We start from the raw sequence: 23,180 nt of genomic DNA, 5'->3' as shown, positions 1-23,180 counted from the left end.
CACTACAAATGGCTGAATTGAGAGCAAACTTCTATGTGATCCAAGTGAGGGAAAACCACACTTTAAAATATCTGGACTGTAGGTAAAAATGTATATTTTGTTATCAAACTGGTGTCCATAACTAGGGTAAGAGACAGCAAATACAGTGGAATGGAGGCCTGAAATTCCACAATTTGTAGCCCACAGACAGATGAGGCATCTGACAGAGATACCACACTGTTCAATATGTGGCCTGTATTTTTTTATTTTTTACCCCAAAATAGTCTATAGAACTAATGTAAGACACAGCAAAAAAGATGAATGTATTACTGAAATGCCTAAATTTGTAGCCCACAGATAGATCAGGTGTATGACAGAGATATGTGGCCTGTATTTTTTTATTTTTTTTACCACAAAATAGTCTATAAAACTAGTGTAAGACACAGCAAAAAAAGGTGAATGTAGACCTGAAATTCAACAATTTGTATCCAACAGATAGATCAGTCATCTGACGGAGATGCCACACTGTTCAAAATGTGGCCTGTATTTTTGTTTTTTCCAGAAAAATACTGTATAGAATTAGGGTAAGACAGCAAAAACAGTTGAATGGAGCCCTCAAATGCCACAGTTTTTAACCTACAGATAGAGGAGGCGTCTGACGGACATACCACATTGTTCAATATGTGGCATGTATTTTTTACCCCAAAATAGTTTAGGGTAAAAAACAGCAAAAAGAGATGAATGTAGGCCTGAAATGCCACATTTTGTAGCCCACAGATAGATCAGGCGTCTGATGGATATACCACACTGTTCAATATGTGGCCTGTATTGTTTTATTTTTTACCCCAAAATAGTCTATAGAACTAGTGTAAGACACAGCAAAAAAGGCGAATGTAGGCCTGAAATGCCACAATTTGTAGCCCACAGATAAATGAGGCGTCTGACGGAGGTAGCCCACTTTAAAATATCTGCCCTGTATTTTTTTTTTTTTTGCACAGCAAAATTGTGTTAATAAGTAGACTATGACACAAAAAAAATTCAATGGAGGCCTGAAATTGCAAAAAGTTGAGCGCAATGATATGTGAGCCATGTGGGGGACAAAACACAGTGTAAAATACCTGCCCTGTAGCTAAATTTTTTTTGGCAGCAAAATGGTGTCAAAAAATTGTATAAGACACTCCAAAAAAATTCTACAGTACCACAAAAAATGGCACATTTTTCTGCGCACTCAGATGTGATGCCTGGGACGAACTAACCTGTATAAAACTGCTGGATTTTCACACTGCATTATGAAAAGGATCTGGCTGTAATCTGCAGTGTCAACAAGCAAATTGAGGATAAAAGGTTTCTGGATTGCTTTGGAATAAAATAATCAGGATTAAAATGCAAAAAATATATTCCTACTATATTCATACCTGGGGTTATGTATATACGGTCAATATATGTAATAGGCAGCAGCAGACATTAACGGAATGGACCCTCTTGATGTATGCAATGATATCATATACCCACATACAGTGCCTGCATGCCTTGCACTGATATGTATATAGCCATATACACTCCCCTGCCTACATAGCACTGCAATCTATATACCATGTAATTAGTCCTTAGAAGGACAGTTGGTTTAGCTGGATTTGTGTATTCAATGATGGTATACCCACACATACTTATAAACCCCTAAATCTGACCCTATCTCAGCAGCTGTCAGATTCCGGACTTGACTGTGATGAGCAGGGCGGCGGCAGGTCTCTTATAGACCTGATGATGGTGTACGGCCAGCCAATCACTGTAATACCACAACAAAGATGGCTGCGGCATTACAGTGCATGCCAGACAATCCTTGCATGTTGACTGGTGCTCTAAACTTGCAGGGCGGAGACCCTAGCTCCTGCCAAATAATCACAGAAATGCTCAGTGTTCACTGAGTACCACGAGAACAGCGATACTAAGGTGAGAAACAAGCATTACCGAGCCTGCTCGCTCATCACTAATGAACACACCCCACATCAAAAACTACAAGTACATCCTATGACCTCCATGATTTTTATTGACAGCATTACGTCTTCTAGACTTGCAATGTTCAAGAAGATGAAGTCATGAATTCACAGATGTGCTGCTCTATAGTGAAAGAAAAGATATTACCATAACTCTGTTCCCTTGGTAGACATGCACTTTTCCAACATGACAATGATCGAAAACAAAGATCTGTTTAATTTCTGAAGAAAAACAGAGTGAACCTGATTCACTCCTAAGTATGTCTCCTGATCTGAACCCAAACGAAAACCCATGTAGAATTCTGAGTAGACAAGTTGATCATCACTTCCCATCCAGTATCCAGGTTTTAAATGAGGTCATTCTTGAAGAATGGAAAAATATAAATGTTGCAATATATTGTCAGCTTGTTCACTACATGCCTAGAAGACTTGGTGCTGTTCATAAAAATCATGGAGGTCATGCAATGTACTACATTTATGAAACAAATACCAGAAATATTTTAGTAAATTAATATCATGGCATAATAACACCTAACTGTATATTCAAAAATATGTGATAAAGCCAGTCATTGAACATGAGAATAAGGAAAAGATTATGGAACTTTTAAAGGCTAAAAAACATCTATATTTACAAAAACATTTAACCCCTTAAGCCCCAAGGGTGGTTTGCACATTCATGACTGGACCAATTTTTACAATTCTGACCACTGTCCCTTTATGAGGTAATAACTCTGAAACGCTTCCTTGGATCCCGGTGATTCTGACATTGTTTTCTCAATACAAATTGTACTTCATGGTAGTGGTAAAATTTCATTCAAATAACTTGCGTTTATTTGTGAAAAAAAACAGAAATTTGGAGAAAATTTTGAAAATTTTGCAATTTTCCAACTTTGAATTTTTATGCCCTTAAATCACAGAGATACGGCACACAAAAAACTTGATAAGTAACATTTCCCACATGTTTACTTTACACCAGCGCAATTTTGAAACCAAAATTTTTTTTTATAGGAAGTTATAAGGGTTAAAAATTGACCAGCGATTTCTCATTTTTGCAACACCATTTTATTTTTACGGACCACATCACATTTGAATCCACTTTGAGGGGTCTGTATGATAGAAAATACCCAAAAGTGACACCATTCTAAAAACTGCACCCCTTAAGGTGCTCAAAACCACATTCAAGAAGTTTATTAACCCTTTAGGTGCATCACAGGAATTTTTTGAATATTTAAAAAAATGAACATTTAACTTTTTTTCGCAAAAAAATACTTCAGGTTCAATTTTTTTATTTTACCAAGGGTAACAGGAGAAATTGGACTGCAAAATTTATTGTGCAATTTGTCCTGAGTACGCTGATACCTGATATGTGGGGGGAACCACTGTTTCGGCGCATGGCTGAGCTCACAAGGGAAGGAGCGCCGTTTGACTTTTTCAATGCAAAATTGGCTGGAATTCAGATCGGACGCCATGTCACGTTTGGAGAGCCCCTGATGTACCTAAACAGTGGAAACCCCCCACAAGTGACCACATTTTGGAAACTAGACCCCCCAAGGAACTTATCTAGATGTGTGGTGAGAACTTTGAACCCACAAGGGCTTCACAGAAGTTTATAACGTACATCGGTACAATTAAAAAATCATATTTTTTCCACAAAAATGATCTTTTCACCCCCAATTTTTATTTTCCCAAGGGTAACAGGACCCTAAAAGTTATTGTGCAATTTGTCCTGAGTATGCTGATACCCCACATGTGGGGGTAAACCACTATTTGGGCGCATGGCAGAGCTCGGGAGGAAGCAGCGCCATTTGACGTTTTTGGCTGGAATTGAGATCGGACACCATGTCGCGATTGGAGAGCCCCTGATGTACCTAAACAGTGGAAACCCCCCACAAGTGACCCCATTTTGGAAACTAGACCCCCTAAGGAACTTATCTAGTTGTGTGGTGAGCACTTTGAACCCCCCAGTGCTTCACAGAAGTTTATAATGACCGGGCGTGAAAATAAAAAAATCGTATTTTTTCCACAAACATGATCTTTTAGTCCCCATTTTTTTATTTTCCCAAGGGTAACAGGAGAAATTGGACCCCAAAAGTTGTTGTCCAATACCCCATATGTGGGAGAAAACTACTGTATGGGCACACGTCGGGGCTCGGAAGGGAAGTAGTGATGTTTTGGAATGCAGACTTTGATGGAATGGTCTGCGGGTGTCATGTTGCCTTTGGAGAGCCCCTAATGTACCTAAACAGTGGAAACCCCCAGCAAATGACCCCATTTTGGAAATTAGACCCCCTAAGGAACTTTTCTATATGTGTGGTGAGCACTTTGAACCCCCAAGGGCTTCACAGAAGTTTATAATGCCCTGGCATGAAAATAAAAAAATCGTATTTTTTCCACAAACATGATCAATTAGTCCCCAATTTTTTTATTTTCCCAAGTGTAACAGGAGAAATTGGACCCCAAAAGTTGTTGTCAATTTGTCCTGAGTACGCTGATACCCCATATGTGGGAGAAAACTACTGTATGGGCACACGTCGGGTCTCGGAAGGGAAGTAGTGATGTTTTAGAATGCAGACTTTGATGGAATGGTCTGCGGGTGTCATGTGCGTTTGGAGAGCCCCTGATGTACCTAAACTATTGAAACTCCCCACAAGTGACCCCATTTTGGAAACTAGACCCCCCACGGAACTTATCTAGATGTGTGGTGAGCACTTTGAACCCCCAAGTGCTTCACAGAAGTTTATAACGCCCGGGCGTGAAAATAAAAAAATCATTTTTTTCCACAAAAATGATATTTTTGCCCCCAATTTTTTATTTTCCTAAGGTTAACAGGAGAAATTGGACCCCAAAAGTTGTTTTGCAATTTGTCCTGAGTAGGCTGATACCCCATAGTGGGGGTAAAACACTGGGCACATGGCAGAGCTTGGAAGAGAAGGACCACCATTTGACTTTTTCAACTCAGAATTGGCTGGAATTGAGAACAGATGTTGCATTTGGAGAGCACCTGATGTGCCCAAACAGTGGAAACCCCCAATTCTAACTCCAACCCTATCCCCAACACACCTCTAACCCTAATCTCAGCCCTAACCCTAGCCCTAACCCTAGACCTAACCCTAACCCTAGCCCAAACCCTTACCTAGCCCTAGCCCTAACCCTAGACCTGGTCCTAACCCTAGTCCTAGCCCTAACCCTAATGGGAAAATGGAAATAAATACATTTTCTTTTAATTTTATTATTTTTCCCTAACTAAGGGGGTGATAAGGGGGGGGTTGATTTACTATTTATGGCGGGTTTTTATGTTTGGCAGCTGTCACACGCTAAAAGACGCTTTTTATTGTAAAAATAGTTTTTGTATCACCACATATTGAGAGCTATAATTTCTCCGTATTTTGACCCACCGAATCATGTGAGGTCTTATTTTTTGCGGGACAAGTTGATGTTTTTATTGGTACCATTTTCGGGCACGTGACTTTTTTTATCGCTTTTTATTCCGATTTTTGGGATGCAGGATGAACAAAAACCAGCGTTTCATGAATTTCTTTTTTGGGGGGTGCGTTTACGCCGTTCCGCGTGCGATAAAATTGATAAAGTGGTTTTATTCTTCGGGTCGGTACGTTTACAGCGATACCTCATTTAGGTCGATTTTTTATGTTTTGTCGGTTTTATGCAATGAAAACTATTTTATATAATAAATAATTATTTTTGCATCACTTTATTCTGCGAGCTATAGCTTTTCAATTTTTTTGCTGATGATGCTGTTTGGTGGCTCGTTTTTTGCGGGACAAGATGATGTTTTCAGCGGTACCATGGATATTTATATGCATCTTTTTGATCGCGCGTTATTACACTTTTTGTTCGGCGGTATGTTAATAAATCATTATTTTTTGCTTCGTCTTTTATTTTTATTTTTTAAGGGGTTCGCTAAAGGGGTTAACTAATGGGACAGTTTTATAGGGCAGGTCGTTACGGATGCGGCGATACCAAATATGTGTACTTTATTGTTGTTTTTTTTATTTACAAAAAATGAATTTATTGGGGGAATATTTTTTTTTCTTATTTATTTGGCGATTTTTTTTTTAATTATTTCAACCCTTTTTTTAACTTTATTACATTGTCCCAGGTGGGACATCACTGTCCTGTGACAGGTCGCTGATCTGTCACATCACAGATCACTGTGACAGATCAGCGATCTGTCACAGGCAGTGCAGCAGGCTTCCTCATGCCTGCGCTTTGCAGGCACTGAGGAAGCCGGCTCCCTGCAGGCCCCCGAAGGTTCCCGTCGCCATCTTGGATTCGGGGGCCTGCAGGGAAGGAGCCCCCCGCAGCAGCACTGCACATTGTGCTGCTGTGGGGGGCTCAGGGAAGCACGGAGGGAGCCCCCTCCCTGCCGATGCTTCCCTTTAACCCCCGGTACTCCGCGATCGTGTTTGATCGCGGTGTGCAAGGGGTCAACGTATCGGGGTGGTCCGTGACCGCCCCTGACACATTGTGCCGGGTGTCAGCTGTGATAATCAGATGACACCCGGCTGCGATCAGCAGCGCTCACCACGTGGGCGCTGCTGATCGCTATGACGTACTATCCCGTCCCTGGGAATTAAGTCCCAGGGCACATGGACGGGATAGTACGTCATATGGGATTAAGGGGTTAAAGACTAAATATATGTGTAAAAATGACAAACAGACAGGTAATAAAAAAGAGGGAGTCTCTAGCAAAAAGGTGCTGAAGGTTCGTAGGTGAGGAGGAAAAAAATCAACAAATATCCATGTATACCACTGTGGTAATTAAGTTTGTGCGACATATCTCCCCCTCAAAGTCCACAAAGATCCTTTCAACCCCCAGGACGTCCTAGAGTGTCTGAAATAGTCAGAGTGAGACAGATATATGGAGCGCCAGGCTGACAGGTCTCAGGGCGGTGGTAATAGTAATCCGATGCTGCTCCTGGGAAGCAGGGTAACCTGTTATGATTGAGTCACCGTAGGAGGCAAAAACAGAAATGCTAGCTAAGTCCTGAAAACCAGAGAAGTTGGCAACTATCAGATTGCAGACCCCTGAACCTATCAACACAACTAGCAGTAGCCATGGGGGGTTCCTACGATGACCTAGACCCCTCGATCACAGCCGGAGAGATACATAGGCTTAAAGAAGGAAAGGGGAAATCTAACTGCCCCAGAGCAGACCCCAAAGCAATAGGCAGCCCCCCACATATAATGACGGTGAAGCAAGATGAAAACACTTACACAGACAGAAAGACAGGCTGAGCAAAGACGGGGCCCAAAAACTACCTAGATAGGAACGGATAGGAAGGCTGCTGTCTGCAATCTGCCAAAACCCTATCAGAGACAAAAGCCAACAAGCTGATATAAAAATGGCCCTGAAGCAACTAAGCTTCAAAAACTAAATCAGCACTCAGGTACTTTCAGAAGACAGAGCTCACGGAACACTGCACACACCAGCAGGGAGTGGCAGAATCCAAAAGCAAGAAAAAACAAAAACAAATCTTAGATACAAAAGGCAAAACAGAAAACTTAGCTTTAGGAGAGCAGGAATCAGACTGGTGTCCAAGAGTCCACAGAGAAATCACCCGCAGGGCAGAAAGGGCGTAGGCTGCCTTAAATCCAGTCAGTGACTCCACTCAGCCAATTGTCTTCATTAGTCCCAGGTGCCTGATAATCAGGCTCACTACCTTCCTTCACTAGAATAGGGAGTTCACCAGGCCTCAGTGACGGAGGGGAAAATGAACTCACAACAGTACCCCCCTTGAGGAGGGGTCACCGAACCCTCAACAACGCTACCAGGGTGATAAGGGTGAGCCCGATGAAAGGCACGCACCAATCTTTTGGCATGAATATCAGAGGCAGAGACCCAGGAATTATCTTCCTGACCATAACCCTTCCACTTAACCAAATACTGGAGTCTCCGTCTAGCCAGACGGGAATCCAGAATTTTCTCTACCTCATATTCCAAGTTACCTTCAACCAATACAGGGTCCGGAGGTGCCACCTCAGGCACAACTGGCTCAACAAACCTCTTCAACAAGGACTTATGGAACACATTATGGATCTTAAATGTAACAGGAAGAGACAAATGACAAGAGACCGGAATCTCCAAAATCTTGTAAGGTCCAATAAATCTAGGCTTAAACTTAGGAGAAGCCACCTTCATAGCAATATTTTTTGATGATAACCACACCATATCACCAATCTTAAACTGGGGACCAATGTCCTATGTCGATTGGAAAACCGCTGAGCCTTTTCCTGGGAGAGAGATAACTTATCCACCACTTGGTCCCAGATCTGGTGCATTCTCTCCACCACAGTGTCAACACCTGGGCAGGCAGAAGGCTCCACCTGCCCTGAAGAAAATCGAGGGTGAAAACCAAAGTTACAAAAAAAAGGTGACATCAAAGTGGCAGAACTAGCTCTATTATTTAAAGCAAATTCGGCCAAGGGCAAAAATGAAACCCAATCATCCTGATCAGCGGAAATAAAACATCTCAAATACGACTCCAAGGTCTGGTTTGTTCTCTCTGTCTGCCCATTGGTCTGAGGGTGAAAAGCAGAGGAGAAGGACAACTGAATTCCCAACTTGGAACAGAACGTCCTCCAAAATTTAGCCACAAATTGAACTGCTCTGTCAGATACAATGTTCTCAGGAATCCCGTGCAAGCGAACCACCTGTTGCAAAAGCAGAGGCACCAACTCAGAGGAAGATGGCAACTTAGGGAGTGGTACAAGATGAACCATCTTAGAGAACCTATCACAAAACACCCAAATAACAGTCATTCTTTGAGAGACCGGCATATCAGAGATGAAATCCATTGAAATATGGGTCCATGGCCTCCTGGGGACCGGCAAAGGCATCAACAACCCACTAGAGCGAGAACAAGATTTAGACCGGGAGCAAGTCCCACAGGACTGCACAAAATTCCTGACATCATGAGACAAGGTGGGCCACCAAAAAGAGCGACTCACCAGATCTCTAGTACCAAAAATAGCTGGATGACCAGCCAATGCAGAGCAATGAACTTCAGACATCACTCTCTTCTTCCACTGGTCAGGAACATACAACTTTCCACTGGGGCAATGCTCAGGTTTGTCCTCCTGGAACTCTTGCAGAGCAAGTCTCAAATCGGGCGAGATGGCAGAAAGAACTACCCCTTTGCCTAAGATGGTGGCAGGCTTGGTCACCACAGGAGAATCAGCAAAGAAACTCCTAGAGAGGGCGTCTGCATTGACATTCTTAGTTCCAGGAAGGAAAGAGACCACAAAATCAAAACGTGTAAAAAACAAGGCCCACCTAGCCTGTCTAGGGTTCAAGCGTTTAGCCAACTCTAGGTAAATCAAATTTTTGTGGTCAGTGAGGACCACAACTTGATGTTTGGCTCCCTCCAACCAATGTCTCCACTCCTCAAATGCCCATTTCATGGCCAACAGTTCCCGATTCCCCACATCATAGTTACGTTCAGATGAAGAGAACTTACGGGAAAAGAAAGCACAGGGATTCATTTTAGATGTTCCCGGATCCTTTTGGGACAACACCGCTCCTGCACCAATCTCAGAAGCATCCACCTCTACCTGGAACGGGAGTGAGACATCAGGTTGCCGCAGAACCGGGGCGGAGGTAAATCTACGCTTCAGCTCTTGAAAGGAAGCAACCGCCTCCGGAGACCAATTCAACACATCCGCACCCTTCCTGGTCAGGTCAGTCAATGGTTTGGCAATACTAGAAAATTTTGCTATAAATTTCCGATAAAAATTAGCAAAACCCAAAAACTTCTGGAGGGCCTTCAAGGAAGTGGGCTGAACCCAATCATAAATGGCCTGTACCTTGGCCCGGTCCATTTCAATAGTCGACGGAGACAAAATAAATCCCAAAAAAGAAATTCTCTGTACTCCAAAAAGGCATTTTGATCCTTTGACATACAGAGAATTCTCTCTCAAGATCCGGAACACAGTCCGAATATGTTCCACATGAGAATCCCAATCCTTGGAGAAGATCAAAATATCATCCAGATAGATAATCAAAAATGTATCGACAAAGTCTCCGAAAATATCGTTCATGAAGCACTGGAAGACAGAAGGGGCATTAGTGAGCCCAAAAGGCATCACCAGGTACTCAAAATGTCCCTCCGGAGTATTAAACGCCATCTTCCATTCATCCCCCTGCTTAATGCAGATAAGATTATACGCCCCCCTGAGGTCAAGCTTGGTAAACCAGCAAGCACCTCTGACTCTAGAGAATAGATCTGAAATCAGGGGTAACGGATACTGATATTTAATAGTAATTTTATTGAGGGCACGATAATCAATACAAGGCCTTAAAGAACCATCCTTCTTGGCCACAAAAAAAAACCCGGCACCTTAGGGTGAAGAGGATGGTCTAATATGACCCTTCTCCAACGCCTCCTTAATATAGGACCGCATAGCCTCGTGCTCGGGTACAGATAAATTGAAGAGCCAACCCTTAGGAAATTTACACCCCATGTTTAGTTCAATTGCACAGTCATAACTCCTATGAGGAGGCAAAGACGCAGACTCATTCTCACTAAATACATCATAGTAGTCCGCCAAATAGTCAGGAACCTCATGCGACTGAGGAGAGGTGGAAAAAACCGGAGCCTCACTAAAGGTACACCGGCAACCCCAACTCACCACAGACACAGACTTCCAATCCAAAACTGGATTATGAATCTGCAACCAGGGAAACCCCAGAACAACGGCATCATGCAGACCATGCAACACCAAAAATCTGCAATTTTCTTGGTGGTCTGGGGCGACCCGCATGACCAACTGGGTGAAAAACTGAGGTTTATTTTTAGCCAGAGGGGTAGCATCAATCCCCCTCAAAGGGATAGGCGTCTGCAGAGGTGTCAACAGAAATCCACAACGTTTAGCAAAATCCAAGTCCATTAGGTTTAGCGCTGCTCCCGAATCCACAAAAGCCTTGGCGGAAAATGTGGACAGGGAACAGATCAGAGTAATCGCCCAAAGAAACTTAGGCTGAACCCCACCAACAGAAAACGTGTGTGCAAAGCGTTTCTCACGTTTAGGACAAACAGAAATAACATGTGAGGCATCTCCACAGAAAAAACACAGCTTATTACGCCTTCTGAATCCCTGACGTTGCGCCTTAGACAAAACTCTATCACATTGCATAGGTTCAGACGTCTGTTCAACCGGTGGCAACACCTCTCGTGTAATCCTGCGTTCACGTAAACGCCGATCAACCTGAATGGCTAAAGACATAGAATCGTCCAGACCAGAGGGAACAGGAAATCCCACCATAGTATCTTTTACGGCTTCTGACAAACCCTTCCGAAAGAGAGCAGCCAAGGCACTATCATTCCAGGTAGTAAGGACCGCCCACTTTCGGAACTTTTGACAGTACAACTCTGCAGATTCTCGACCCTTTTTCAATGCTAACAGGGTCTTTTCAGCCAGATCAATAGCATTAGGTTCGTCGTACAGCAACCCCAAGGCTTGAAAAAATGCGTTCACATTAGTCAGAATAGGGTCATCTGGTTTCAAAGAAAATGCCCAATCCTGGGGCTCGCCGCGCAGCAAAGAGATGACAATTTTAACCTGCTGTGCGGGGCTCCCTGACGAGTTAGACTTCAAAGCAAAAAATAATTTACAATTATTTTTGAAACTCAAAAATTTAGTTTGATCCCCAAAAAATACATCAGGTGTGGGGATCTTTGGTTCAACAGCATGTGAACGAGCAAGATAGGCGGAAATTCCTCGCACTTCAGCAGCGAGCTGCTCCACACGATCAGACACTTGCTTTATCTCCATTGAGAGAAAAAAAAAATTCCCCCTACGGCCTCAGAGATATAGAGGAAAGAATATACACACACCTTTTTTTTTTTTTTTAACATAACTCTTTCCTGCTATTGAGTACCCCAGGATCTGCGGATTGGTGGGTGATTCTGTTATGATTGAGTCACAGTAGGAGGCAAAAACAGAAATGCTAGCTAGGTCCTGAAAACTAGAGAAGTTGGCAACTATCAGATTGCAGACCCCTGAACCTATCAACACAACTAGCAGTAGCCGTGGGGGGTTCCTACGATGACCTAGACCCCTCGATCAAAGCCGGAGAGATACATAGGCCTAAAGAAGGAAAGGGGAAATCTAACTGCCCCAGAGCAGACCCCAAAGCAATAGGCAGCCCCCCACATATAATGACGGTGAAGCAAGATGAAAACACTTACACAGACAGAAAGACAGGCTGAGCAAAGACGGGGCCCAAAAACTACCTAGATAGGAACGGATAGGAAGGCTGCTGTCTGCAATCTGCCAAAACCCTATCAGAGACAAAAGCCAACAAGCTGATTTAAAAATGGCCCTGAAGCAACTAAGCTTCAAAAACTAAATCAGCACTCAGGTACTTTCAGAAGACAGCTCAAGGAACACTGCACACTCCAGCAGGGAGTGGCAGAATCCAAAAGCAAGAAAAAACAAAAACAAATCTTAGATACAAAAGGCAAAACAGAAAACTTAGCTTTAGGAGAGCAGGAATCAGACTGGTGTCCAAGAGTCCACAGAGAAATCACCCGCAGGGCAGAAAGGGCGTAGGCTGCCTTAAATCCAGTCAGTGACTCCACTCAGCCAATCGTCTTCATTAGTCCCAGGTGCCTGATAATCAGGCTCACTACCTTCCTTCACTTCCTTCACTAGAATAGGGAGTTCACCAGGCCTCAGTGACGGAGGGGAAAATGAACTCACAACAGTAACCCGATTGCAGGTGGCAAGTGATGAAGACGGAGGTTATCCGTTGAAACGCATAGTGAAACTTAAGTGAAACTTAATAAAGAAGAAAACCTTTCAAGCTTCTCTCTTTCCTTTGCGCTCCCCTGCGATCGGGTTAAACTGCTTCCCATGTCCTAGAGTGTCTGGCTTTGACAGCTTATGTAAAGCTGTTTGTAAAATTATTGACTTTTATCTTAAGCCATTAGGCGAGACATTTCCCTTGTATGTTAAAGACACTACTGATGTCTTAACTAGGGTTGATGGAAAATATGTGGAACCAGTTGTTTTACTTGTAACAGCCGACATTAGTCCCTTTATACCTGCATCAGACATGAAGATGGGCTGGAGGCAGTCCTCTTCATCCTGAGGAACAGCATCTTGGATTGTCAGACATGTGAATTAGTACATGAGCTGCTTCATTTCTTCCTCATGCACAAATTTTTTGTATTTAAAAGTTTTACAGAGACATGGAACTGAGATGGACACAGCCTGTGTGCCTTCATACACCAATCTCTTTCTGGGTTACTGGCAGAGGACCCTCGTGGGGGCAGTGGTGCAGAGGCTGTGGACCACATCCAGTGTTGGTTTAGATAAAGTTGAAAATAGAAATTTACATAAAATACACTATATAGAAACACATATGCGTGTTTTTCTCACATTGGACATGAAAACAGAATAAACCTTTCCCATTTTAGGTCAAATAAGATTGCCATAATTATTAATATTTGCCAAATGCCAGAAAAATGAAAGAGAGAAAATGTTTTAAGTCATTTTTATTACTTACTGCAAAGTCAAAAGTTTTAATACACTAAGATTACTATACCTCTAAACAGTTCTGGACTGCCCATATGATGATATCATGTGTTTGAAAGCTTCTAATAGTTTTTTTGGCAACATCTGACTTAATTAGAAACACAAATGTGGATGTATTTTAATGCACACCTGAAACACACTGCTTCTTTGTGTAGCATTATGGGAAAGTCTCAAGAAATCAGACAATATATCAGGAATTGGCTTTTTACCGATTTTGTGACATTACAACCTGTGTTTAAATATTTTTGTAATATTATTTGTGTATGGTGCATCAGCACTAAATAGTCCAAGTTGGTGAAGTGAGAAAAATATAGGCATAAATTACATTTATGGAATCAAATGTCTAAAAATTGGCATGTGCATGTGTATTCACCCCATTTTGCAATGAAGCCCCTAAACATTTCTGACGCAAGAAATTACCTTTATAAATCACATGCTTAGTGAAAGGAAATCCACCTGTGTGCAAGTGAAATATCATATGGTCTGTCAGAATATGCAAACCTTTTCTGAAAGTCTACAGAGGTTGCAATGTTAGCCAAGAGACACTGCTAACCGCAGAACACCATGATGACCAAGGAGATCTCCAAACAAGGCACGGAAAAAGTTGTTTAGAAGTACAAGTCAGGGTTGGGTTATAAAAAAAACTTTTTTTCTGATGATACTTCAGAGTACCATCAAATCCATTATTTTAAAATGGAAAGAATATAGTATCAACAACAAACCTGCCAAGAGAGGGTGCCCACCAAAACCTCAGCCCAGGCAAGGAGGGCATTAATCAGAGAGGCAGCACAGAGACCAAAGGTAACTCTGAAGGAGCTGCAGAATTCCCAAGCAGAGACTGAAGTATCTGTCCATACAACCACAATAAGTCGTATGCTCCATAGGGGTAGCCTTTATGGAAGAACGGGCAGAAAAAAGCCTTTACTTACACACAAAAATAATAATAATATAAATCTTTACAATTCAACAGTTCATATACAAGTCAGAAGTAACAACGTTAAAGATAATGATGACCCTGCACGTAAAAGCTTACAAAAATTGTAAGGCTCATTTTGAGCTTGCCAAAATACATGTGCGAGACTCCACAAGGTAAATACTTTGTCTATCACCAAACCAACCAGCTTATCACCCCAAGAATGCCATCTCCACAGTGAAACATAGTGGTGGATATAGCAATTGTTAAGGTTAAAATATAACTTTTAATAGAATACATTAATATCACCCAAAAATTAGTATGTATTTACAAGAAATGAGTAGCAGCTACAACCATTGGGTGCATACATATAATGGTGGTGGGCTCAATTGGCCACAAGAAAAATCACCAAGAGAAAATAGTGACTGCTCATAAAGGAATGTTACACTTATAGGACTAACAATCATTGGCAAACAGGCTAGTCTCTGGATAGGTGTGTAACAATGTATTATTATATCTTTTACACTACCTACAGCAAATAAATCAGCATATCAGCACAATGTGCGTGTAACAATTTCTGACAATTGGTATAACTATAGCCCTTTAATCATAGAGCACAACAAAATAAGTGTCACCAACTCATAAGTCAACTATGTCACAAAACCAATAGCAATATTTAAAATCTGTAAATTCAATCGTATGAAATGACAGTATATCATGCAATGATGTCACAACACCATCCAGCTGTGCAGTAAAAGAATAAATGAAGGTAGTGGCTATTGACCCAATGTGCATGTATAATTAGCTATGACCGTGCACCACATATGTCACTTCCTGTCTGCACTCCAATCACTCTACAGTGGGATATGAGTAATGACGTGATGGATGGTGTCTGAGGCATCTTAAGATTACAATATACTGTATACAGAAGAAAACCTGGTGATATATGGCATTACTTCTCTATAAAGGACCAGAGAGAGAGAATACCATAAAACAAAGAGCCAAAACAACGAATATTGAGCAATTTTGGCTAAGATTATGAGAAATGTGCAGGATTACCATCCAGGACAGAAGCGATTTTGGATACACTTAGGAAAATCTGACAGGTCACTCAGTCATAGTATAACTTCTTGTATTATTATACTGTTGGCATTAGAGGACAGGCAGAGCCTTTGGGCTGAGACTGGACGAGATTATCATAGGGGTAGAGATATGAGACATCTAGATAGGAGAAAAGGGGGGAATGGAGATTGCCATTACTGCAGAGTGTCTAAACGGATCCTAAATGGATACCAGAATGTACCGCATTCCTGTATCTAAATGGATCCTATATTTTTTCTCACTATGATGCAATCTCTTCTACCAGTGGAGGATGGCACCCTATTTTCCTGAACAATTGGCATCGCTGCTCGACATCAGCTTTCCCTAACTAGATATTTCTATAGATCACTAATCATATGAATGGGCTAAAAGTTATTTGGTCATTAAGACCCCTAGGGGGAAGTGGTGTTCAAATGAAAAATCCTTTTTGTTTCTGTTTGGAGAATTAGTTTGTCCCAATAGCCTCCCCTGCCTGTTTTGTCCCAACAACCAGTCCCCTACCAATCAACAATGTATTACTTATTACATCAATAGGTAATAGCTGACAAATATGGGAATAAGGCTAGTTTCACACTTGCTTTTTTTTGCAGCGCGTTTTTCCCGCAAAAAAACGCATTGAAAAAACGCATACAAAAGCATACAACTGCTGCGTTTTTTTCAAGCATTTTTATGAGCATGCATGAAAAAAACGCAGCGTTTTTATGCGTTTGTATGCGTTTTTAGTGCGTTTTTACCGCGTTTGCGTTTTTTTCCAACATAAGGGTGGCCCCTCACACTAACCCAAACCATGACTTTACTAACCCTAACCCTGACCCTAACCCTAACCCTAACCCTAACCCTGACCCTAACCCTTAACCAAATCATACTTAACCCTAACCCAAACCCTAAACCCTAACTAACCCTAACCCTAACCCTGACCCTAACCCTAACCCTAACCCTGACCCTAACCCTAACCCTAACCCTAACCCTGACCCTAACCCTAACCCTAACCCTGACCCTAACCCTTAACAAAACCATACTTAACCCTAACCCTGACCCTAACCCTAACCCTGACCCTAACCCTAACCCTAACCCTGACCCTAACCCTAACCCTAACCCTGACCCTAACCCTTAACCAAACCATACTTAACCCTAATCCTGACCCTAACCCTGACCCTAACCCTTAACAAAACCATACTTAACCCTAACCCTGACCCTAACCCTAACCCTGACCCTAACCCTAACCCTAACCCTGACCCTAACCCTAACCCTAACCCTAACCCTGACCCTAACCCTTAACCAAACCATACTTAACCCTAATCCTGACCCTAACCCTGACCCTAACCCTTAACAAAACCATACTTAACCCTAACCCTGACCCTAACCCTAACCCTGACCCTAACCCTAACCCTAACCCTGACCCTAACCCTAACCCTAACCCTAACCCTGACCCTAACCCTTAACCAAACCATACTTAACCCTAATCCTGACCCTAACCCTGACCCTAACCCTTAACCAAACCATACTTAACCCTAACCCTGACCCAAACCCCAACCCTAACCCTGACCCTGACCCTAACCCTAACCCTAAACCCCCTTAACTAACCCTAACTCTAACCCAAACCCCTAAATTCCATGGTTAAAAAAAAAAAACGCATATGCAAAAAAACGCATACATGAGCATGCCAGTGCGCACATATGCGCATCCATAGGCTATAATGGCCATTTTTAGCGCAAAACGTGCGCATATGTGCGCATGCGCTTTTTTGCAGGGCCAAAAAATGCAACATGCTGCGTCTGGAAAATCCAAACGCACACCCCAAAAAAACGCAGCGCATGAAAATCGCATACATGCGCTTACAAGCGCGCAGGTATGCGCACCCATGTTAAATATAGGGGAAAAAACGCATGCGCACATATGCGTTTTTTTCCAGCGCTAAAAAACGCAAATGTGAAACCAGCCTTACCTTTTTAAACTTTAATTTTTTAGTGGTAGCACTTTTACCGCCTTCATGACTGGTTAATTTTTTTATTTTTCTTTGTTTTCACACATTCGTTTCTTTCTTGCCCTCTTCCAAGAGTCAAAACTTTTTTATTTTTTTAATTGGCATTGTCATATAAGTATTTGTTTTTGTGAGAATACTTTTGAATGATTATGTTTGAAGCACTTGTACTATTTAATGACACTATTCATTTTACCATATAAATTACAGAAAAATAGACAGGTGCAAAAACAAAAAATGTCACAACATTTTTGCCAACTTGGAGTGGTGCAAAAGTTTTGAGAAAATGTGTTCAGTTTTTTTGTAAAAACTCCTTGATGAATCGTGCCGTATGGGTTTTCAAATTTATCTGTAAGATATATGCTTTATGCTTTGCATCTATTTAATATCCACATTATACATGTTCACAAAAGAAAAATAAGGTGTGCACAGAAAAGTATACTTAGATATTATATTCTGCTTAATATAATTTATTAGATATCATTTCATATTATCTAATATAAATTAAATAGTGGTGGGGGGTATGTATTTATATTTGCAATATTGTGTTAAAGGTCCACAGTGTTTCATTCAGGGAAAAGTACATTTAATTAATAGCAAAACAACATCAATTTTGTTTCTTCCAGGTTTTATGTTCACATTCTAAAATTAGGGTAGTAAAAGTCTTCATCATTTATAAGCAAATTAATATGTGAGGATAATTTTCTATTAACAAAGTGATAACTTCATCTGCTGTAACGGGGTTAAATCAAATAACATAAAATGCTAATAAGGCCACAGATGCATGGGTGGAGCTGGTGCTTAATAATTTATTTCAGGATTCTTAACAGTATAGTTTGTTGCCAGCACTGACAAGAAAAAAAAAGTTGAAGTACTAGAGCTGTAAAATTTTTAGATTGATTTGGAAAATAGAATAGTGGTTGTTATTAGAGATGAGAAAGTCGATATACTGCAAATAGAATTATAGCTGCCAGAAGTTTACACATTGCTAGAGAAGGCTCAAAAGACCTCACATCTGGGTGAATGGATTTCAATGTGCTGCCTTGGAATTTTCACAGTATATAGTACAGCACATTTTATCTGGAAGGTTTGTTTTTTCCTTTATAAAAGCAGAAGCAAGGAATGCATCAGCCATTTTTGGATGAAGCTGGATATAAAAAGGATAAACATCAAAAATTCCGGTACTCTTATAATATGCAAAAATAGTTTATTCAGGTGAAGCAATGCCAAAATTCAAGTATATCAGGATAACTCATTTGTAAAATTGACCAATGTTTACGGATTTTTTGGTGTAGTCTATAAGAAAACGGATAGAATGTGTGAACAAATGGTATTCTACGTATATTTTTTTTTTATTCCTAGTAGAACTGGATATGGAATGGCAGTTTTGGAGTAATTTTTGGGGATAACCTCTCTCTAAGAATTTTGTTTCCATTTCCTCGAGACGTCGAACACACGTATCATGATTACTGCATTATTTTTATATTTCCTTGGGTCCACTTTTTTTATTTTTATTTTCATTTTATTTTTACTTTCATTTTATTTTTACAAATTCATTATTTTTTACAAGTTTATTTATTCTGGTTCATTTTGTCTTAGTTTATTCTCCATCCCTCCATGCTACTACTTAAAAATAAGTAGCTATACAATTTGTCTATATGGCTTATTTTCCATTTGTATGTATTATACTATATTATATGTTGCTTATTACTATTTGGTGGTGTATTTATCACGGTGACAATTGGTTTGTCCTAATCACTTTTGAAATGATTTTGTGAATATTTATTGTACACCATAGTACTTTATGTATTGCAACTTCATGTGGCTTTGTATTGATTTTTTCTTTTGTAACATGTAAATGATTGTGTGTAAGGTATTTATTGATACACTGGTGTTTCTGTTTATTTGATCCTAGTCTGATGAAGGTTTATATGTAAGACCAAAAAGTTATGAATTTTGTGATTGCTTCACCTGAATAAACTATTTTTGCATATTATAAGAGTGCCAGAATTTTTGATGTTTATGTATTAAGAGAGTGGTATACTTCTCCGAGCACCTTTTTGAATACGGAGTGACGTGTATCCAATTCTTTTCTTTTGATATAAAAAGGAGGATGCCACAGCTCACAGTTTAGTAATAGAGAATGTGAGAGAAAACCATAAAAAAAGAATAAACATTACAGATAGTTTGATATAGCTTGTCGAATAAGTAGGGAACCGAAGATATTTGCTCAACTCTAACTATGACCTAACTAAGGCTCTTTTAGGGTTAAAGAGCTTTAAATAGGTTGTATTCAATTCTAGAAGAACTCAGAGTGTTACACGTGTCTTTTCACAGCAGTTGAGGAACTTATGATTCACTGTGAATCAATTTGCTGAAAATCTAAATAAAAACAAATTTTGAAAAGCAGCTGAAATCAAATTTCAAAATTAGAGTTCAAGACAAATTTCCTGAAATGTCGGTTTCACACAAATTCAAAGATGTTGAGTAAACTTGTGGTTGTAAAAAAAATGTTTCTGTCATTGTTGTGCGGGCTGTCATATAATGTCCTGGAGCTATGACAGCTTACTGATTATCATTCCTTGCTTAGTGAGAGTCAGTACTTGGGCCATAACAGATCAGTGGTTCCCAGTGGAGCACAGTTTGTATGGCAGAATTGTTTTCCTTCTCTAGATTCACTGGGTAAGTCTTTCTGCCTTAGAGTGTAAGGTCTTATGGTCAGCAGGTTCTTCTCTCTCCTGTACTCCTGTAGAATGCAAGTTCTTATGGTCAGCACGGTACTCTGTTTTTCACCAGTAAATTGTAAGGTTTTATGGACAGAAGGTCCTTTCTTTTTTGCCTTTAAAGTATAATCTCTTATACCTGCAAGGTTTTCTCTAGTTTTCTTCTCTTCGCATGTGTATTGTATGAGCAATTACAAGCTTTCCAGTACTGAGTTTTGCGCAAATGTATTTGTCACAAATCATATATATGGGGAAAATTTTGCAAAAATGTTGATTTAAAATGTCAAAATATTTGCTTGTCTCTATTGGTTACTAATCATTTCTAGTGAAATAATTAAGGACATAAAATTTGTTCAATTTTATAGGTACCTTGAGTAGCCTAAACTCAATGGGTAATCCCAAATTAGGCATCTATCTATACCCACAATATCAAGCGGATGTAAAAAAATTACTCTAATACCAGTAGATGCATGTGTCACGATGATGGAGGAGGACAACAATACCTGTCAAATCGAATGAATTTCCAAAATCCTGCTGTTAGTCACTCCACTACACAGGAAGTAATCTACCGGGTGAGTCATAAAGGACGGACGTTTTTAAACTAATCATAAAATCGTTAAATATTTATTAAATATAAATGTATTCACAGATTTGGTTACGTATACTAATAGCATTTGACAAATTCAAGTGTGGAAAACAACATCTGCCATGTGGTGGCCATTATCAGTGATGCATTTCCAAAGGCGTTCTTGGAAGTTGGCATCAACACGTTCCAACACAACTCTGTCGATTTGGGCAACTTCCACTCGAATAGCTTCCTTCAGTTCTTGTAATGATCGAGGCTTAAGCTTGTATACACGTGATTTGAGGTGACCCCATAAGTAATAATCGCACATGGACAGGTCTGGGGACCTAGGAGGCCAATTAATATCGCCAAACCTGGAAATGATGCGACCAGGGAAGAGAGGGCGAAGAACGTTCATTGTTGCTCCGGCTGTGTGGGCCGTTGCCCCATCTTGTTGAAACCACACACTAGAGATGGGGATATGTTGCCGTCGTAACTCAGGAACAAAGAAGTTATTTATCATGGCGATATAACGTTGTGAGTTCACGGTAACAGTATTGCCATTATCGCCTTCGAAAAAGTACGGACCGATCACGCCATATTTGCCCATAGCGCACCACACCATTACCTTAGGGCTGTGCAGCGGTACGTGCCGTTCGTGGAGCCCCCGGTGGTCGTTTGTTCATTAGTGTACCTCGTGTACGGAGTGCTTCAACCCAACGTAGGATAGTGTTACGAGCGGGAACAGCTTGATTTCTGTGAATATTGAAATGACGCCGAAACTCACGCTGAACGGCTGTGATACACTCATTATTCTTGACAAAACTGTCGTACGCAAAAACGCGATGTTCTATCGTCCACGGCACCATAGCTTAAACTGAAACTAAAATAAAAACAATGCTTTCACCTCACAAACATAACCCCGCCTCCCGCACATCTCTACCTCCACCTGGTGGTGAGTTATAGCCACTTCAAATACATCCGTCCTTTATGACTCACCCGGTACATGCAGTAATCAGTTGTCCTTTGGTGATTTTCTTATGGACTATGCAGATTACTAAATTTGCATCTGTTACTGTGAATTTTTGCTCTCTTTAGTGATTACTGCATGTTTACTAGGGTGATTTATACTGATATTTGTAAATGCATGTCATTTGATAGCTACTTTTATTCTGCATTTTGGAAACACAAGTATCTATTCATATTATAGTGTTAATTTTACAAATCATATTGAAGGTATAGATCAATGACTAATTTGGGCTGACCCATTGAATCAAGGCTACTCAAATTACCTATATTGTTAAACCTATTTTGGTGTTCTCAATTATTTTACCAGAAATACCAACCAAGAGGTAAGAGTGAATCTTTTGAAATTTGATTTCAGCAGCTTCGAGGAGCGATATTTGCTTATTTACATTTATAGCATGTTTGTAACTCAGATCTGATTTAGGGTTAACTTTGGAAGTGCTCAGTCATTTTTTTTAAATAAAGTGAATGCATGGATATGTTGTTTTTGACATTTATGAATTTATAGATGCTTCTGTCTTAGTGTTACTCATCTGTCTCAGTACCAGATCTAGGCATTGCTCCTTTCCCCTAAAGCTGGTGACCTTGGCTGTGGTGCTCACTGAGTTTTTAAGTAGCGCATTGAACTCATGTGATATCATCATTCTAGGCCTTATAAGGCTCATTCATATGTTGGTGGAAATAGACACAGGCTGGAAATTCATAAAGGAATTTGCAAGTGGACTTTCGTAGAAACCCATTGACTTTTTGCAATCGCTTCAAGAGGGTTGAGGGAGGTGGCGAAAGGCCGGAACATGGTGCTTCAATGCCCATGTCAGGGCTTGAAAGTGGAATTTAAAAGGATAAACATAGTAATTGGCTCAAACACCAACCACTGCCGTTTGAGGTTAATAGCAACTATAAAATATAGCATCTTCCCTCTCTAGAGCGGGCTCTACTTCTGAGCCTGCTCCAAAGTCCCTGATACACTCCATGACATATATATTCATCATGCATCTTGAATGGGTTAAAGATCTATTCAGGGACCTTAGCTGAAGTCTTGACCTCTATGTTGCCACTCTTAACGTGGAGAGACCATAGAGAGAGACCTTTCAATTACCCAGAGCAGTCTCACAGCATTTCAGAATTACATATACCTGGCTTCAATCTTGCAGCTTGGCACCTATTCATACTGTCCATATTCGCCTTTAAGTATTTTAAGGCAAGATAAACATATACCGTTATGAAAGTTTTAGAATAAATACCAACTACTTCATACCAAAAATACTGACCAGTTCATATTACACAGATGGCACAATTTAAAAGTTGAACCCTTTCAGAATTTTGTCTGTTGTAAAAG

Source organism: Dendrobates tinctorius, unplaced genomic scaffold, assembly GCF_039654945.1.
Source record: "Dendrobates tinctorius isolate UK_male_01 unplaced genomic scaffold, ASM3965494v1 ptg000154l, whole genome shotgun sequence".
NCBI classification, from domain to species: Eukaryota; Metazoa; Chordata; class Amphibia; order Anura; family Dendrobatidae; genus Dendrobates; species Dendrobates tinctorius.
Note: the sequence above shows the minus strand (reverse complement) of the source record.